Source organism: Mobula hypostoma, chromosome 10 (assembly GCF_963921235.1).
Source record: "Mobula hypostoma chromosome 10, sMobHyp1.1, whole genome shotgun sequence".
NCBI classification, from domain to species: domain Eukaryota; kingdom Metazoa; phylum Chordata; class Chondrichthyes; order Myliobatiformes; family Myliobatidae; genus Mobula; species Mobula hypostoma.
This window is the reverse complement of record NC_086106.1, coordinates 33,118,686-33,137,197: the sequence shown is the minus strand read 5'-3', so window position 1 is coordinate 33,137,197 and position 18,512 is coordinate 33,118,686.

Genomic DNA, 18,512 nt, shown 5'->3' with positions numbered 1-18,512 from the left:
GCTAGGCCCCACCTCCCCCTCGTACCCCATCTGTTACTCTTTTTTATGCACACATTCTTTCTCTCACTCTCCTTTTTCTCCCTCTGTCCCTCTGAATATACCTCTTGCCCATCCTCTGGGTCCCCCCCCCCCGTCTTTCTTCCCGGACCTCCTGTCCCATGATCCTTTCGTATCCCTTTTGCCTATCACCTGTCCAGCTCTCGGCTCCATCCCTCCCCCTCCTGTCTTCTCCTATCATTTTGGATCTCCCCCTCCCCCTCCAGCTTTCAAATCCCTTACTCACTCTTCCTTCAGTTAGTCCTGACGAAGGGTCTCGGCCTGAAACGTTGACTGCACCTCTTCCTATAGATGCTGCCTGGCCTGCTGCGTTCACCAGCAACTTTGATGTGTGTTGCTTGAATTTCCAGCATCTGCAGAATTCCTGTTGTTTGAGAATACTCTGTAAGTCAGCACCCGGAGAGGGAAGCAGTCAGTGTCTCAAGTAATTGACCACAGCAGCAGTGTTTCAGTGACAGGGCTTTTCCAACTTCTGACTTCTCCCTTTACATCCTGGCCTCGATTTCAATCTCTATCCTGGGGCAATGCGATGCAAATATTTTATATTATTGAAGATATCACTGAGCAGACAGTGACAGATAGTTTCTGACAGTTAGAGGGGTTAAGACACAGAGAAGCAAGATGAAAAGCAGCAGCATTAGAACAGAGTACAGGGGGAACTTCCTTACACAGAATGCTGTAACCCAGAGGAATCCACCTCCAGGATTAACAAATGAATGGTAAGTTTCCATGGTCAGTACTGGTCCTTGTGCAAGTCATTAATACCTTGTAACATTTAACTTAGTATTTTGCAGTTCCAGGCAAATTTCCAGCAATTATTGCTGGAAATACACTTTTTGAGAGAGATAGCTTGTTGGTAAATCTATGCTGTATTCCTTCCAAGGCCAATATATCCTCCCTCATTGCAGTAATACCAGCAGTTCACAACACTAAAGATGTAGCCTTCGTGACCTGCTGACTTCCTCCAGCGTGTTGTGTATGTAGCCGCACTCTGTACGTTTGCAGCATAACATCTACACCAGTCCTTTCAATGTACCAAGGTCAACTTGGTGTGTATGTAACAGCACTTGGTGTACTTGTAACATAACATCTTCATCAGTTCTTTAGATGTACCAAGATCAACATGGTGTGTATGTAACAGCGTTCAGTGTGCATGTAACATAACATTTTCATCAGTTCTTTCAATGTACTAAAGTCCTCACTTTACTAACCTTTTCCCCAAATGTCAGCAAAGACCAACCTGTTTTATCTTTATTCCTTTCTAATTAAATAACAAGTGGCAAACCCTATACCCATCACCAGGTTCAGGAACAGTTGTTACTCTACAACCATCAAGCTCTGAACCTGGCCTGGATAACCTCACTCACCTCAATGCTGAAATTACTCACAACCTACAGACTCACTTTCAAGACTCTACAACTCATGTCCTCAGTATTATTGATTTACTTTTTTATTACGGGTTGAGTCCCCTTCATCTGAAACACCAAATTCCAAAATTTTTATGAGCGTGGACACGATGTCAGCAATGGAAAATTCCACAAGGCGCCAGGAAGATGTGCAGGTCACATCCCAGGAGATGTGCAGGACTCTGCACAGCAGGCAGTTCTGAGAAGTGACTTCACCTATGAAATGAATTAGAAGTTAATGAAAAAAAACTGCATAAAGTGAAAAATGAAAATCTCGATCATATATTGAAAGGTTCTTCGGCGTTAGGGTGAACCTATGCTGCTTAATGGTGTGCTGGTCATGAAACAAGCAAAGATCTATCAAGACAAAGATTGAAGGTTATATAAATATTCAGCAGGCTGATTGCAGAAATTTAAGAAAAGGTACAGCATTAAATTGTTAAAGATTTTTAAAAAAATTTAAGATAAAGCATCTGCTGATCATGAAGCAGCAAAGAAATTCATTGATGAGTTTGTCAAGATCACCGCTGATGAAAAACTAACACCAGAACATGTCTACAACTCTGATTATCTTTATACCTTACATAAACCTGAAAAAAGTAAAATACAAACACGGTGCACTGTAACCTTTTGATCAAAACGCAGCATCGTAGGTGAAGACTGAAAGTGTGCCGTTGTTTGTGGTGGTTCAACAGCCTATTCAGGTATTCTCCTAATGCTGCTTTTGTTACCCTGCGTACATTATATTTTCATTATATTAATGGTAAGTAATAATTTTTACTGTTGAACAAACGTAAGACAAAAACTGCTTACCGGTAGCACATAAATACAGCGTCAGAAATTATGGTGATCGCAAGCTATCTCATTACATATTCGAAACTGCGAAGAAATCTGAAATCCGAAACACTTCCATCACCAAGCATTTCAGATAAGGGGTAGTCAACCTGTATTCACATGATTTGTCTTCCTTGGCACATTGTTTGTTTATTAGTCTTTCTATTCATAGTTTATCATAAATTGATTTGTATTCCTTTATTTTCTTGTAAATGCCTGCAAGAAAAAGAATCTCAGGGTAGTATATGGTGACAGATGCATACTTCGATAAATTTACTTTTAACTTTTGGACTTTGAAGCCCACAAAAGAAAGTGAGTGTGAGCTTCCGGACAATGCAAGCAATCATCTCATCTAACAACTTTGCCACTTAGGCACGACGGTTATCGATGATCATTCCTCTCTCTATATGATTGTTCACAGCTCCTGTTCTGAATCCTTTTGAGCACCTTTCCAACACTAAAATCACACTGAGAGAGTCCAGATATCCAAAACAAAGAGTAGAACCAGTAACCCTCAGGTCTCAGTGACCAATCCTTGATACCAGTGAACCAATGAGAATATTAGCCAGGTAATCTCAAATCACCTCCCTCATTTCTTTATACACACTTGGTTGGAGCAATATCTATTTTGATTCAACCTGACTGGTTGCATCGTGGCTTGGTAGGGAAACACGAATGCCCAGGAATGGAAAAACTTACACAAAGTATTGGGTACATCCCAATCCATCACTAGCAAAGCCCGCACCACCTCTGAGCACATCTCCAAGGAGCACTGCCACAAGCAGCAACATCCAAGCCATGCTCTCTTCTTGCTGCCGCCATTAGGAAGCAGGTACTGGGGCCTTAGGTCCCACACCACCAGACTCCTGAACCAGCATAGATAACTTATCTCACCTCAACTCTGGACTGATTCTACAACCAACAGACTGACTTTCAAGCATGTTACAACTCATTTTCTCAGTATTATTTATTTATTTGTTTGTTTTTGCTCGTGTTTTGTTTCCTTTTGCACATTTGTTGTTTGTCTTTGTTTTGGGTGTAGTTTTTTCATCGAATTTATTGTAATTCTTTCTTTTCCTATAAATGTCTTCAAGAAAATGAACCTCAAGGTGGTGTCCGGTAAACTTAATTTGAACTTTGAATGTTGACCATCTCCAATTTGATAATCCTATGTGAGAAAACAGTACAATCAGCAGTTGGAACCTGTGCATCATTCACAGGAGACGAGACTGGCAGCAAACAGGCATTAAACCCCCATGTCAGCATCTGGAAGTCTGTCTCAGTCAGTGGTGCTCAGCCAGCTTTTCCAGACTCCTACAGCCAATGTGGTTAGAAAAGCTTTGGTCATCACCAGTGTCATGAACCAACCTCTTTCCCAAAGACATGTCAATCTCTCTGCTTCTTGTACTTTTCGCTCTCTTATGGTGGATGTTTAGTGCCTGCCTTCATCTAGTCAAAATCTATTTGGATCGGACTGCTTTCTGTGCTGGTGTAATGGGCAATCAGGCATCATTCACACCTTGATCAATCAAGCTTCAGTAGCTTGGCTTGCTGATCCCTCACAATATCTTTGTCAGTTCCACATCTGGGAATAATATACTCTGCAAGTTCTCTTGTCTGCAGGTCAAGGTGACCACTGTACAAATGTACCAAGAAATAACAGGGGACCTCCTCTGCTGTAAACATTTGCAGATTTTAATGTTAATAAGCTTAATTATTTGTGTAAAACTGCAGACTTTACACTTCCATGCAAACAGAAGGCATATTCTGTTGTAATTTATAAGCTGAAAGCTTCAACCCACCAGATTTATCAGAAGCAGAATGTACTTCAACCTCTGTGCTGACAGCAGAATCCCTTCGATCCCAGTTGTTCTTCCTGACTCTCAAATAAATTTGTAAAGCAGATCTGTGCTATAGAGATGACCAACTGGGCTGGATTTCCTACACACTTAGGGATTAACCCTCATGGTGACTTGTGGTCATGTGATGAGAGATGAGGGAAAACTAAACTGCAGTTTGCCCCTCTAAGGGCATCCTTGAGGGACTGTGTCCAGACCAAACTTTATTATTCTTTCTAAATTCCAGGCAAGAGAGGTGGACACTCAGGCAGCAACTTCACAATAAAGTCAACTGACATCACATCTATTCAGAATAAAAATTAAAGTGGTTTTAAGTGTCTGTAGAAACTGTCACAATAGTCAGTCACTTGTGAACTCGTTGGTGAGTAACCAGGTTGGATGACCGGTGAACCCTTTCTCACACACAGAGCAGGTGAACAGCCTCTCCCCGGTATGAAGGCGCTGGTATGCCAGCAGGCTGGATCTTTGGGTGAACCCCTTCCCACACACAGAGCAGGTGAACGGCCTCTCCCCTCTGTGAACACGCCGGTGGATTTCCAGCTGAGATGGGTAGGTGAATCCCTTTCCGCAGTCCCCACACTTACATGGTTTCTCCTTGGACTGTCATGGTCCGGATTGGGGTCCCTTTAAAATTACTTTGTTTATGTTACGATCCGGACCGTTGACTCCCTGTTTCCCTTTGGTTCCCTGTTTTCCTGTGTCCCTCGGCCTTGGTGATTAGAGGCAATTTACCCTCGGCTGAACCGGTAGTTTACAGTCTCCGGCTTTCAGCCGTTTGGCGCAAGAGCGTTTGCAAAGTCACCAAAGGTACGGCGCACCAATGTCATCTGGCTGGAGCAAGCCTTGTCTCCGCCCGAAGCGAGTGCCGGTAATTCGCCTTTCCTCACCAGAGCAACCCTGTCAAGTTACCTCGCTAAAGCGAGCCTGCAAAGTTTCCTCACCGAGGTCAGTTAACCCGCCGGAGGGAATCAAGAACCGCTGTCTACTGTTCCCAGGCCGAGTTGAGAGCTCGCCACTACCTGGCGGCATCCAAGTTCCGAGCCAAGTCCTGGCCCTGGCGATCTGTGATTCCTGTCCTACCCCCCTGTCTGAATCCCTTCTCTGACCCTCTTGCCTCTAGCCCTCAGCTGTGCCTCGGTATAGTTTTATTGCCGGAGCTAGATAGGTACTGTCTGGTGTTCTTTCATGTTGGTCTTGTATTGTCCTGTCCTCGCCTCCGTGGGGTAAGTCAGGCCGTCTTGCTGTTGCCCTGCGGGGGGTCATGTCTTGTCCTCGCCTCCGTGGGGTAAGTCAGGCAGTCTTGCCATTGCCCCGCAGGGGGGTCATGAGTCCCGGCCCTATGTCCTGTACCCAAGGAGGCGTCCCGACTCTGTGTTCTGTGTATGTGTCCATGGTTCCATGTACCTGCTCTCTGAAGACCGAGGCTCTGTGTTCCCATGTTCCTCCTCTCCCTAGCCCATGTCATGTCCATGTCTGGTTCTGGGATCCAAGCCCGTGGCAAGACCCAGGTACTGGGTCCTTGCCCAGTCTCTGGCTCGGAGTCCATACCCTAGCCTCTTCATGTCTCCTCTAGTTCTGGGAGCCGATTCTGAGTCCTAGCCCAGACCCTTGGTCCCAGCCTAGTCGTAGTCCTGAGTCCTTGTCCAGTTCGTTACTCCTGCTCCTGCCTTGCTCTCCTGGTATCGAACAATAAACTAAATTTAATTAACCTCACAAGATGTGTCTTGCATTTGGGTCCACCCTTGTCCTCAATGTCCCACCATTGTGACATGGACTGGGTGTCCTTTCGCATCTCCACGATGGACGATCTCAAAATTTGGCCTCAGTTGTCAATAGTTTTTCAAGGTGCGTAACTGGTTACTTGTTTTTCCATATCACTGCACCAAAACACTAACTCAGGTGTGCATGCTTTTTCAGTCACATTAATGCTTGAGACATTTTCCACACAGCCGTTGAATACTTCTCAGTTAATATTCAAAGGGCAATAATATTGAGTACCTGAAACAATAAGCATAAGTTAGGTATGAAGTTTGGTTTGTGTTTCCTGTCTACATGCCAATAGCACCCTGTAAAAGTTTTAAGAGACATCACTCTAAGTATTGGAAAGAAATTTTATAAAAGACAGTTCTCGTTTCTGTACAGCACTGCTTGCTGAGTATATCTGGCAAAACCTCTAACGTCATGCCCTTGTCTCAACTTCTTCTCACTGCTAACATCAATCTCCATCCATGACCTCCAATCCGCCACCGTGGTGAATTCACCTCCACATCCTCCACCGTCCCAACCCTGGATCATTGAAGCCTGCTTCTCCAATCCAGAGACGCTAATAACTGGGTCCAATCCTGACCGATGCTGTCTGTGCGAAGATTGCACGAACTCCCTGCGACTGTATGGGATTTCCTCGGGGCACTGCAGTTTACTCCAACATCTCAAAGATCTGCGGGTTGTTTGGTTAATTTTCCACTGTAAATGAGTGGTGAGTGGTGGATTCTTGGTCTGGGTGTTGAGAACGTGTGTGGTGATTTTGTTTTTAGAAACTGATTAACATGTGATTAGTATAAACTGAGTGGGTGATGGTCGTTGCGGACTTGATGGGATTGTTTCCATCCTGTGACTCTCTGCACTTTGAGATTATTTCTTATGTTGTTGTCATGTTTTCTAATGTGGCCTCCTGCCTCTGCTAGCGATTCTGCAAAGAGCATTTAGCTCTTTAATTACTCATTAAATGTCCTAATAAGTAAGCTTTTTGACACAACGTGCAGAGCATTACCCAGGGAACTAGTCGGCACGATCCACCACTCCCCGGCATCACAAACCCACCTACTTCTTACCTGGGGCACCCGCACAATGTCGCCGCCTCTTCCGGATATGCATGCGTACCACGTTCCAAAGAAGAACTTGCACTTACTGCGCCTGCTCTTCGGGCCCCTAAGCAATCTATAGGCACAAAGACGAGGAAATCTGCAGATGCTGGAATTTCAAGCACCACACATAAAAATTGCTGGTGAATGCAGCAGGCCAGGCAGCATCTATAGGAAGAGGTACAGTCAACGTTTCAGGCCGAGACCCTTCGTCAGGACTAACTGAAAGAAGAGATAGTAAGAGATTTGAAAGTGGGAGGGGGAGGGGGAGATCCAAAATAATAGTAGAAGACAGGAGGGGGAGGGATGGAGCCAAGAGCTGGACAGGTGATTGGCAAAAGGGATATGAGATCACGGGACGGGAGGCCTAGGGAGAAAGAAAGGGGGAGGGGGGAAGTCCAGAGGATGGGCAAGGAGTATAGTGAGAGGGACAGAGGGAGAAAAAGGAGAGATGGGGGGGGGAGAGAGAGAGAGGAATAAATAAATAACGGATGGGGTACAAAGGGAAGGTGGTGCATTAACGGAAGTTAAAGTCCATGTTCATGCCATCAGGTTGGAGGCTACCCAGTCGGAATATAAGGTGTTGTTCCTCCAACCTGAGTGTGGTTTCATCTTTACAGTAGAGGAGGCCATGGATAGACATATCAGAATGGGAGTGGGACGTGGAATTAAAATGTGTGGCCACTGGGAGATCCTGCTTTCTCTGGCGGACAGAGTCATGTGTCCGTGGCGATATTTCATGTGGCGGTGCATTCTGGGTAGTGCTATCCGCCATAGGTACATCTAGTGCAAAATTGCTTACTGTATGCGGTTAAGTTTGAGAGCGAAGGCGGGGAGGATAGCGGAATTAAGTTAATTTAAATTACATTGAAAACGCAGAAATTATTTGTACAAAATGATGTTGAGTGTCCCTGCTTCTATTCAGGAATTTATCTTCGAGTCTGAATGAGTACGTACAGCTGTCACTGACTTTATTAAAATATGTGTGGATGAGTGAGTGACTACGAGAACTTACAGAACTTATTGTACATACCTAAATTAAAAGCTGTGGATGATGGCTAGATCTGTGGAATTAAAGTCTGTACAAGAACAGGTATGAATTGCCCGGGGGGGGGGTGGGGGGGCTATCTCAAAAGCAAAGGAACAATTCCAAACGGGATTGGAGGCGGAATTGGATGCGCGTCCACTGGCAGAGTTTACAGACCATTACTTCGTCGAAAGCGAAACCTAACACCAGGAATGGCAGTGATGCTTTGCTCCCAGATGAGCCCAACGCCTTCATTGCTCGCTTTGAAAGGGAGGATAGAACTACATGTATGAGAATCCCTGCAGCACCCAGTGACCCTGTGATCTCTGTCTCGGAGGTCGGCGTCAGAACGTCTTTCAAAATAGCGAACCCTCGCAAGGCCACAGGTCCTGATGGAGTACCTGGTAGGGCTCTGAAAATCTGTGCTAAGGAATTGGCGGGGGAGTTCAAAGACATCGTCAATCTCTCGTTGCTGCGGTCGGAATTTCCCACCTGCCTTAACGTCTATGGTCCAGCAGCATTCACATCCACGATGATGAAGTGCTTTAATAGATTGGTTATGGCTGGAATTAACCCCTGTCTCAGCAAGGACATGGACCCACTGTAATTTGCCTATCGCCACAATAGGTTTACGGCGGATGTGATCTCATCGGCTCTTCATGCAGCCTTGGATGATCTGGAGAATACAAACACCTGTATCAGAATGCTGTTTATTGACTACTGCTCAGTGCTTAACAGCATCATTCCCACAGTTCTGGTCGAACAGCTCCAGAATCTGGGATTCTGTACCTCCCTCTGCGACTGGATCCTCGACTGCCAAACCTGAAGACCACAATCTATGTGGCTGGAAACAACATCTCCACCTTGCAGACAATCAACACCGGCGCACCTCAGGAATGTGTGCTCTCTCTACACCCATGACCGTGTGGCGAGGCTCAGTTCAAATGCCATCTATAAATTTTCTGACGGTCCAACTATTGTTGGCAGAATTTCCAGAAGTGTGTGGTTTCTACTCACTGCCTTCTTCCGATACCTGGAACCTTCTGATGGCCTACTAGCACCTAGCGTAGCACTATGTAATTTGATTTTCTCAGCGTGCGACAATGAGTCACACGCGATAAGACTGTTCCTACAGAGGTGTTCCACTCCTGCACATACATTCCATCTTAAGTGGGCGACCCTGCCAGGAGCAACATAGTTTCACATCTATCTTGTCGTTCCCCCCCCCATCCCATATTTTCCAAAAAGATCACCCCTGATTCTTTAAAATTCCAATTAATACAGAACCTTCATTCTGTTTAACCCTTCATTCCAGAGTTCATCCTAGTGACCCTCCTCTGAACTTGCTCCAATGCAGATATTTCCCTCCTTAAACTTGGAGGTCATGGTCACTCAAATCACTCAGGATAAAGGAAGACTTGCTTTTGCCAAGCAATACTCTGGGTCTTTGAGTTCTGGGGTAACCGAAAAAGCCAGTGTGGGATAGTCAGACTGTACCATTGATAGGGTGGGAATTTCCCAATGAGATTGGGTTGGGCAGTCTGTGAGGTGGGATATGCTTACTACTATGTTTGGAGTGTTCAGGAGTGCACTCAAACCTCTATTCTAATGTGGTGTTACAATCACCTTGTACAGATGTAACAAGACGGTCCTCCTATCAATTGAGACACAAGAGAGGCTGCAGATGCTGGAATCCTGAGCAAAGAGCAAGAGGAACTCAGTGGGTCAGGCAGAATCTATGAAGGCAAAGGGATAGTTTGCGTCTCAGTCTCAGACCCTGCAATAGGACCCTAAAGTATCAGGACTATTCCTTTGTCTCCATAGGTGGTGTCAGTCCTCCTGATTTTGTCCAGCAACTGATTTTTGTTCCCTACTTTTGGTATTGGTATTGTAGCAAATACTGTGAAAAGCTTGTCTTGCATACTGTTCGTACATATTAAATCATTACACAGTGCATTAAGGTAGAAAAAGGTAAAACAATAACAATGCAGATTAAAGTGTAAAGGCTACAAAGAAAGTGCAGTGCAGGTAGACAATAAGATCATGACAGGGTAGATTGTGATGACAAGAGTCCATCTTATCATATTCTTAATAACAGCAGAAACTGTCCTTGAGCCTGACAGTAATGCTTTCATACTTTTGTATCTTCAGCTCAGTGGGAGAGGGGAGAAAATAGAATGTCTGGGGTGACCAGCACACATAATTCTCCGAAACTTCCGCCATCTCCAACAGGATCCCACCACCAAGCAGATCTTCCCCCCGCACCCCCCCCCACCCCGACTTTCAGCTTTCAGCAGGGAAAGCAACTGCCTTGTCCGTGCATCCGTCCCTGCTGATCTCCCTCCTGGCACTTATCCTTGCAAACGGAACAGGACCTACTCCTGCCCCTACAGCTCCTCCCTAACTATCATTCAGGGCCCTAAACAGTCCTTCCGGGTGAGGCGACACTTAACCTATGAGTCTGTTGGGGTCATATACTGTGTCCAGTGCTCCCTCTGTGGCCTCTTGTATATCAATGAGACCCGACATAGATTGGAAGATGGCTTCGCTGAGCACCTACGCTCCTTCTGCCAGAAAAAGCAAGATCTCCCAGTGGCCACCCATTTTAATTCAACTTCCTATCACAATATGTTTATCCACGGCTTCCTCCACTGTTGTGATGAAGCCACACGTAGGTTGGAGGAACAAAACCTTGTATTCCGTTTGGGTAGCCTCTAACCTGATAGCATAACCATCGATTACTCAGACTTCTAGTAATGCCCCCTACCTCCCCTCTCCTTCATCATTTCCCATCCCCTTTTCCTTCTCTCACCTTATCTCCTTGCTCACCCATCAATTCCCTCTGGTGACCCTCCCCACTTTTCTTTCTTCCATGTCCTTCTGTCTCTTTCACCTATCAACTTCCCAGCTCTTTACTTCATCCCTCCCACTTCAGGTTTCACCTATCACCTTTCGTTTCTCTCTCCCCTCCCACACCTTTCAAATCTACTCCTCAGTTTTTTTTTTCTCCAGTCCTGCTGAAGGGTTTCAGCCCAGAAGGTCGATAATAGTCTTTTCCATAGATGCTGCCTGGCCTGCTGCATTCCTTCAGCATTTTGTGTGAGTTGCTTGGATTTCCAGCATCTGCAGATTTTCTCTTGTTTATGTCAGGGGTGAGTGGGTTTTTGATTGACGGGGTGTTTTACCAATGCAGTGAGAAGTGTAGACAGAGTCCATTGAGCGGAAGCTCCATTTCATTGCCTTTGCCATTCTTCTCAGGTAGCCCAGCAGCATTCGAGATGAAGGGTCCTGATGAAGGGTCTCGGCCTGAAACGTCGACTGCACCTCTTCCTAGAGATGCTGCCTGGCCTGCTGCATTCACCAGCAACTTTTATGTGTGTTGCTTGAATTTCCAGCACCTGCAGAATTCCTGTCGTTAGCATTCGAGATGTTCTGGTTCAGAGGTTCATTCATTATCAAAGTATACAACTCTGAAATTCTTCTTCTCCAGATAGCCACGAAACCAAGAAAGAAAAGTATGGCAGCACAATCATCAACCCCTAAATTCCCCTCCCCGCATAAAAAAAATGAACAAAAAACAGAAGAGGACCATCAATTCTTAAATCCCCCTGCCACTCACAAAAAAAAATTGGGAAAGATCAGGAGAGAAACAGTATATAAAAAACTATGAGACTGGGAAAAAAGTCCATAGTCCATTTTCCAAATCCATATCCAAAGCACAAAAAACTTGGGTATCATTCTCTGGGCACAGCAACAGGCCACATAGTCTCCCCTCTCTGCAGTGAGTGATCCCACCAGCGATCAAATGGCAGTATCCCCTCTCCATAGCAGAGTAATCACGCAGCGATTTGAAGGCAGTCTCCCCTCTCTGGAAGCAGAGTGATCCCACCAGCAATCAAAAGGCAATCTCCCCTCTCCATAGCAGAGTGATCCCACCAGTGATCAAAAGGCAGACAGCTGGTGCTCACCTTCTACATTTGCCTTGATATTTCATGCTCCCTCATCACTTTAATTGGTGAAGAATGGAAGCTTTAATCAGTGAAACGGAGTTGAATGTTGGCTCACACCCTGTCCCACAGTCTCCTCATCACAAGGCTTGCATTCACTACCTCTGCCTCCTGGAATCCTCATGGTGATAGCAAGGTGCTGGATCACCCAGACCATCTCCAAACTGCAAATCACAGGCTCCAATAGTTCCAGAAACACCTTCAAGATGAAAAACAGATGTAAAATTAATAGTTTTGTGGGCTATCCAGAAGATGTCAACCATGGAAGCATTGTACACAGGAACCATCTTGACCAGAAGTCCCCTCCTGCTTCAAAGTCAAAGTAAAATATATTATCAAAACACGGATATGTTACCATATACTACCTTAAGATTCATTTTCTCTGTTTTCTAAGATAAGAACCTGTGGGATCTTGGCAGGGCGAATGTGAAGAAAATGCTTTTTCTTTTGAAATGCTTCTTCTCCATTTACCGCTGCACCATAGAGAGCATCTTAACATGTTACATCTCTGTGTGGTATCTCAGTTGTACAGCAGCTGATAGGAAAGCACTTCAGCGGGTCATCTCTAGCGCACAGAAGATCATCGGGACACATCTCCAAGCCCTGGAGGACACCTACAGCTCTCGCTGCCTAAGGAAAGCTACAAGCATCTGTAACGACAATACACACCCATGCAATCATCTGTTTGAACTTCTTCCATCTGGCAAACGTTATAAGATTTTCTATGTCCGCACTTCTGGACTGAAAAGTAGCTTTTTCCCCAGAGCTATAATTGCTCTGAACCAATCGATCAAGCATCATCCATAAATTTGTTATACTGCTACTTAAATACTGGTTTTATGGCTGCCATGCATCTGAGTTGTGTTTTTGTACTGCTGGACGTTGCTTGTACTGGCTGGTTACTTGATTTTATTTATTGTTTATTTATTTTATTTGTTATTTTATAGCATTGAGTACGAGAGTTGCAAACTCATTTTCATTGTGTTGGTGCATGACAAATTGTACTATGCAATGACAATAAAGATATTTCATTTCATTTCATAATTTAGAATTAGTAGTTTAAAAACAAACTTCTCATTTTACTCAAAGATAAAGTGATATTTTTCATGCAACTTCAAAAGGTAGTGAAAGCAAACTGTATATTTTCAAGATGGACATAAATAGATAACTGATAAGCAAAATGGGGTGAAAAGTTAACAGGTAGGAAAGACTGGAGAGCTGAGGTTATAATCTGATCCATACAATGAATCCACTACTACCCGACTTACATGTTTATAACCAACAATGCCAATGTGGGAACTCCCCAGATGGGGAAAGTGATGTCTACTAGCCCTTGCAATAATTTACTTTTTTAGTTGCCTTCAAATTATACATCTTGTGTTCAAAGTCAGAAGCATTCTGGAATTTCTCCATTAATCAATATTCTGCTTTTGATTCTTCCCACAGATGAATGGCATCTCCCCACATTGAACATCAACGCACAACTGTTTTTCCCACTCACCCATCGATGCCCTTTTGCAGGCTGGGTCTTCCTCACAACTCACCTATCTATCATCAGTTTCAAACTCCTGGGAGGGGACATCTCACGCAATCTCTCATGGTCCCAGAACACATTCCACACAATCAGGAAAGCTCACCAATGCCTCTACTTTCTGAGGAGGCTGAAGAATGCACTCCAACACTCACGACTTTCTACAGATACACAGTGGAGGGCATCCTAACTGTGTGGTACGGAAGATACACTGCATCAGACAGGAAGGCTCTGCAATGGATAGTCAAAATTGCCCGGTGCATCCTTTGCACCAGCCTAGTCGCCGTCAAAGACATACCTACAAAACAGTGCTGGAAAAAAGGCAGCAATATCATAACGGATCCCACCCACCCTACTTATGGGTTGTTTGTCCCATTCCCATCAGGGAAGAGGCTATTCAGCATACCCAAACTATCAGACTCAAAAGCAGTTAATTCCCCCAAGCCGGCAGACTGATCCAACACCTCCCACCACTAATTATTATAGGTATCCGTTAGTCTCATGAGACCATGGATTTGCACCTTGGAAGGTTTCCAGGGCGCAGGCCTGGGCAAGGTTGTATGGAAGACCAGCAGTTGCCCATACTGCAAGACTCCCCTCTCCACGACACCAATGTTGTCCAAGGGAAGGGCATTAGGACCCATACAGCTTGGCACCAGTATCGTCACAGTGAATGTGTGGTTAAGTGCCTTGCTCAAGGACACACACGCTGCCTCAGCCAAGGCTCAAACTAGCGACCTTGAAATCACTAGACGAACGCCTGAACCACTTGGCCATGCGCCAACACTAACCTACCCCTCTACCAACATTACCAAGTGTCACTTTATGTATAGACAATCAGTCTATGTATATAACAGTAACTTGCTCATTGTTTTCATGTTTGTGTTTATTGTGTTTTTAAATTGTTTTCTTTAAGCTTGTTGGGCTTTTTATGCTGCATCAGTTCCAGAGTAACAATCATTTTGTTCTCCTTTACACTCGTGTACTGAAGAATGACAATAAACAACCTTACATATTGAACCTTGAAAATGGCAACACCGGGGTGAGGGTGAGGGGGCGGTCTAGGGTAACAAAAGAGGCGTTTGGCATGCTTGCTGCCACAGTACGAGGGGTTGAGTGTAAGAGCTGAGGGCCATAATGCAACTGCACACAGCACATTGGTTAGGCCACATTTGGAGAGTTCGGAAACACCAGGTAGAATGTGGCAACAACAGGGAGAGTGCAGGAGAGGTCGTGTGCAATGTAGGGTTGTAGCTATCTGGAGAGATTGGATCCGGTTGAGTTGGTTCTCATTGGAGTGTAGGAAGCTGAGGGGTGATCTCGCTGAGGTTTATAAGATTATGAGGAACATACATAAGATAGGTAAAGTCTTTTTTCATGGTAGGGGAGTCTGTCGCTAGGGGGCATAGGTTTAACGTGAATGGGGAGAAACCTTAAGGAGGTCTGAGAGACAAGTTTTTTTTAATACAGAGGGGGGTGGTAACATTAAATGTGCTGCCATAATAAGTGGTAGAGGCAGATAATATCACATTTAAAGGCATTTGGAGGGCTACTTGGACAGGAAAGGAGTAGTAGAATAGAGGCCTAATGCAGGTAAATGACATTAACACAGACCTCTGAAGGGTATGCTTCTGTGCTATGCAACCCCATGAATGTATTCATTCCTAATTTAAAGCTAATCTGAGACTTCAATGCCAGATAAATAATTAATATCACTACATTGTTAAATTCCTGTTGAACTTATTATTATGGGACTAGACCAGCCCTGATCTATCCTGTCAAGGGCAGACTGGCTGTACGCATACAGCCTGAGCTTATATTTGATCTTTCAAGCCTGGTTGTTCTTCTAGTGAATCTGTAACGCACTGCACCACACTACACTGACTCCTTGATCATAATATCCTCACTGTGATATTCTCCCAGAACAGTTCTCTCAAAGAGATTCACCACATTAATGGCACTCTGATAGCGTTTACAAGACACTTCACTCATCTGGAAAGGGAGATATTTTTGGTCTCTTAAAACAATATAATGAAGTTCATTACACTGAAAAGAAGTTCCAGCTAAAATCCAGTGCATTACCTGCTTACACTACTAACTTTCAATAATCAACTGTCACCACCATCGTTACCATCATTCATGTTCTCATAGTCTCCATCCCGTCTTTGCAACTTAAAACTGATCCTCCACAGCAACTTCAATGTCAGAGTGAAAAGATTCAAGCCTCTGGAAAGGTATGATTGGCAAGGAGAGGAAAGGGAAAGCTAACTATGCTGATGCCATAGATAAAGAGGCTGTCTGTGCTGTAGGCAGATTTGCTACAATATACAAAGGCAGGAAAGTAAGTGATCAGCAGGTTAGAAAGTGCCTACAAGAGAATATGGATAGGTTAAATCAGTGCATAAAAATTTGGTAGATAGACTATAATTTGGAAAAATGAGATGTTATCTACTTTTGTTTGCAAGGATTATACTTTATACTTTATTGTCGCCAGATAATTGATACTAGAACATACAATCATCACAGCGATATTTGATTCTGTGCTTTCCGCTCCCTGGATTACAAATATTAAATATTAAAAATATTTAAAATAGTAAAAATTAGTAAATATTAAAATGTAAATTATAAATCAAAAATAGAAAATAGAAAAATGGAAAGTAAGGTAGTGCAAAAAAACCAACAGGCAGGTCTGGATATTTGGAGGGTACGGCCCAGATCCGGGTCAGGATCTGCTCAGCAGTCTTATCACAGTTGGAAAGAAGCTGTTCCCAAATCTGGCCGTATGAGTCTTCAAGCTCCTGAGCCTTCTCCCGGAGGGAAGAGGGACAAAAAGTCTGTTGGCTGGGTGGGTCGTGTCCTTGATTATCCTGGCAGCACTGCTCCGACAGCATGCGGTGTAAAGTGAGTCCACGGACGGAAGATTGGTCTGTGTGATGTGCTGCGCCGTTTTCACGATCTTCTGCAGCTTCTTTTGGTCTTGGACAGGACAACTTCCATACCAGGTTGTGATGCACCCTAGAACAATGCTTTCTACGGTGCATCTATAAAAATTAGTGAGGGTTTTAGGGGACAGGCCAAATTTCTTTAGTTTTCTCAGGATGTAAAGGCGCTGGTGGGCCCTCTTGGCAGTGAACTCTGTTTGATTGGACCAAGTCAGGTCATTTGTGATATTGACCCCGAGGAACTTAAAAATTTTGACCTGTTCCACTTGCGCACCAACGATGTAAATTGGGTCGTGCAGTCCGCTACTCCTTCTGAAGTCAACAACCAATTCCTTCATCTTGCTGATGTTGAGGGATAGGTTATTGTCTTTGCACCATGCCACCAGGTTCTGATTAAAAGCTGAACATTGTTTAAAAGGACAGCAAGTACAGAATATGGCTTTTTGATCAAGTGTAAGCAATAAGTAAGTGTAAATGACACATGGAAAGTTATTTTGCAGGAAATTAGCAGGAAAGCAAATTGAACATTGAAATTCATTGCAAGAGACTGGAACCTGAAAATGGAGATATCTTGCTTCAGTTATCTAGGACACTACAAACTGTTAAGATCTTCTCACGTAAAGAGGAATTTACTTAAACCTGAGGATGTTTGAATAATGTTAATGTGGTTGATTCTTGTGATAGAATTATCAGGGAAGATGAACCGGTTGGACTGACACTCACTGGAGTTTAGAAAATTGGAGAGTTGATCTTATTGAACCACATAAAAAAAGGGCTGTGTCAGGGAGCATGTGAAAATAATGCTTCCCATGTTGTGGGATCTGTCACTGAAGGGCTCATCTTTGTGAAAAGGAAGGAGATGTGAACCTAGAAGAGTTCAGAATCAGAATTGGGCTTATTATAACTTATGTGTGTATGTTGTCAAATTTGTTGTTCTGCAGCAGCAGTACAATTCATAGACTATAATATACTAATTTTCCCTGAATTCCAAATGCAACCGGTCAGCGTGTTCTCTATGCTACATCTGTGGGAATTTGGTTGTCAAATCTCCTCATCCGTTAGTCTTGCGGGACCATGGATCTGTGCCTGGAAAGTCTTCACTCTCCAGGGCGCAGGCCTGGGCAAGGTTGTATGCAAGACCAGCAGTTGCCCATGCTGCAAGTCCACAACTCTCCACGACACCAATGTTGTCCAAGGGAAGGGCATTAGGACCCATACAGCTTGGCACCAGTGTCGTCATTGCAGACCAATGTGTGATTAAGTGCCTTGCTCAAGGACACAACACGTTGCCTCGGCTGGGGCTCGAACTCACGACCTTCAGGTCGTTAGTCCAATGCCTTAACCACTTGGCCATGTGCCCAATCTCCTCAATCTCCTAATGAAATATAACCACTGGCATGCTTTCTTCATAATTGCATCAATATGTTGGACCCAGGATATGACTTCAGAGACATTGACACCCAGTAACTTGAAACTGCTCATCTTTTTCACTGCTGGTGTAGCTGAATTGTTTAATATTTTCAAGATGGTTATAGAAAGAGTTTTAGACTCTTGCACAGTTGACAGCTTTTTGGGAAACAGGCAGGAAAGTTGAGCAGAGGCTAGACCAACATTCCCTCTATTTCTTTTTTACAGTTGTGCAGACCAACCATTGCTCTGACCAGGAAAGTTTTCTATGGCCTGAAAACTGTACAGCACTTTAAATGATTTTTTTTTGTAATATACACAATATGAACATTTAGAATAAAAAACATTCATATACTTTGGATTTTATTTAATTGAGGGGCAATGAAATACTGTACAACAAAGAACATCTTTCAGGTTTTGTAAACTTTTTCTAACTGTGTCCAATTCCAGCGATGCGGCAACAAAGGCTATGTGCACAGGAGCATCTTATTTACCGTGCAACTACGCACCCAAGCTGCTTAGAAGGAACAGTGGATCAAACTCATACTGAACACCAGAGTAGATTGAAGGGGAAATATGAA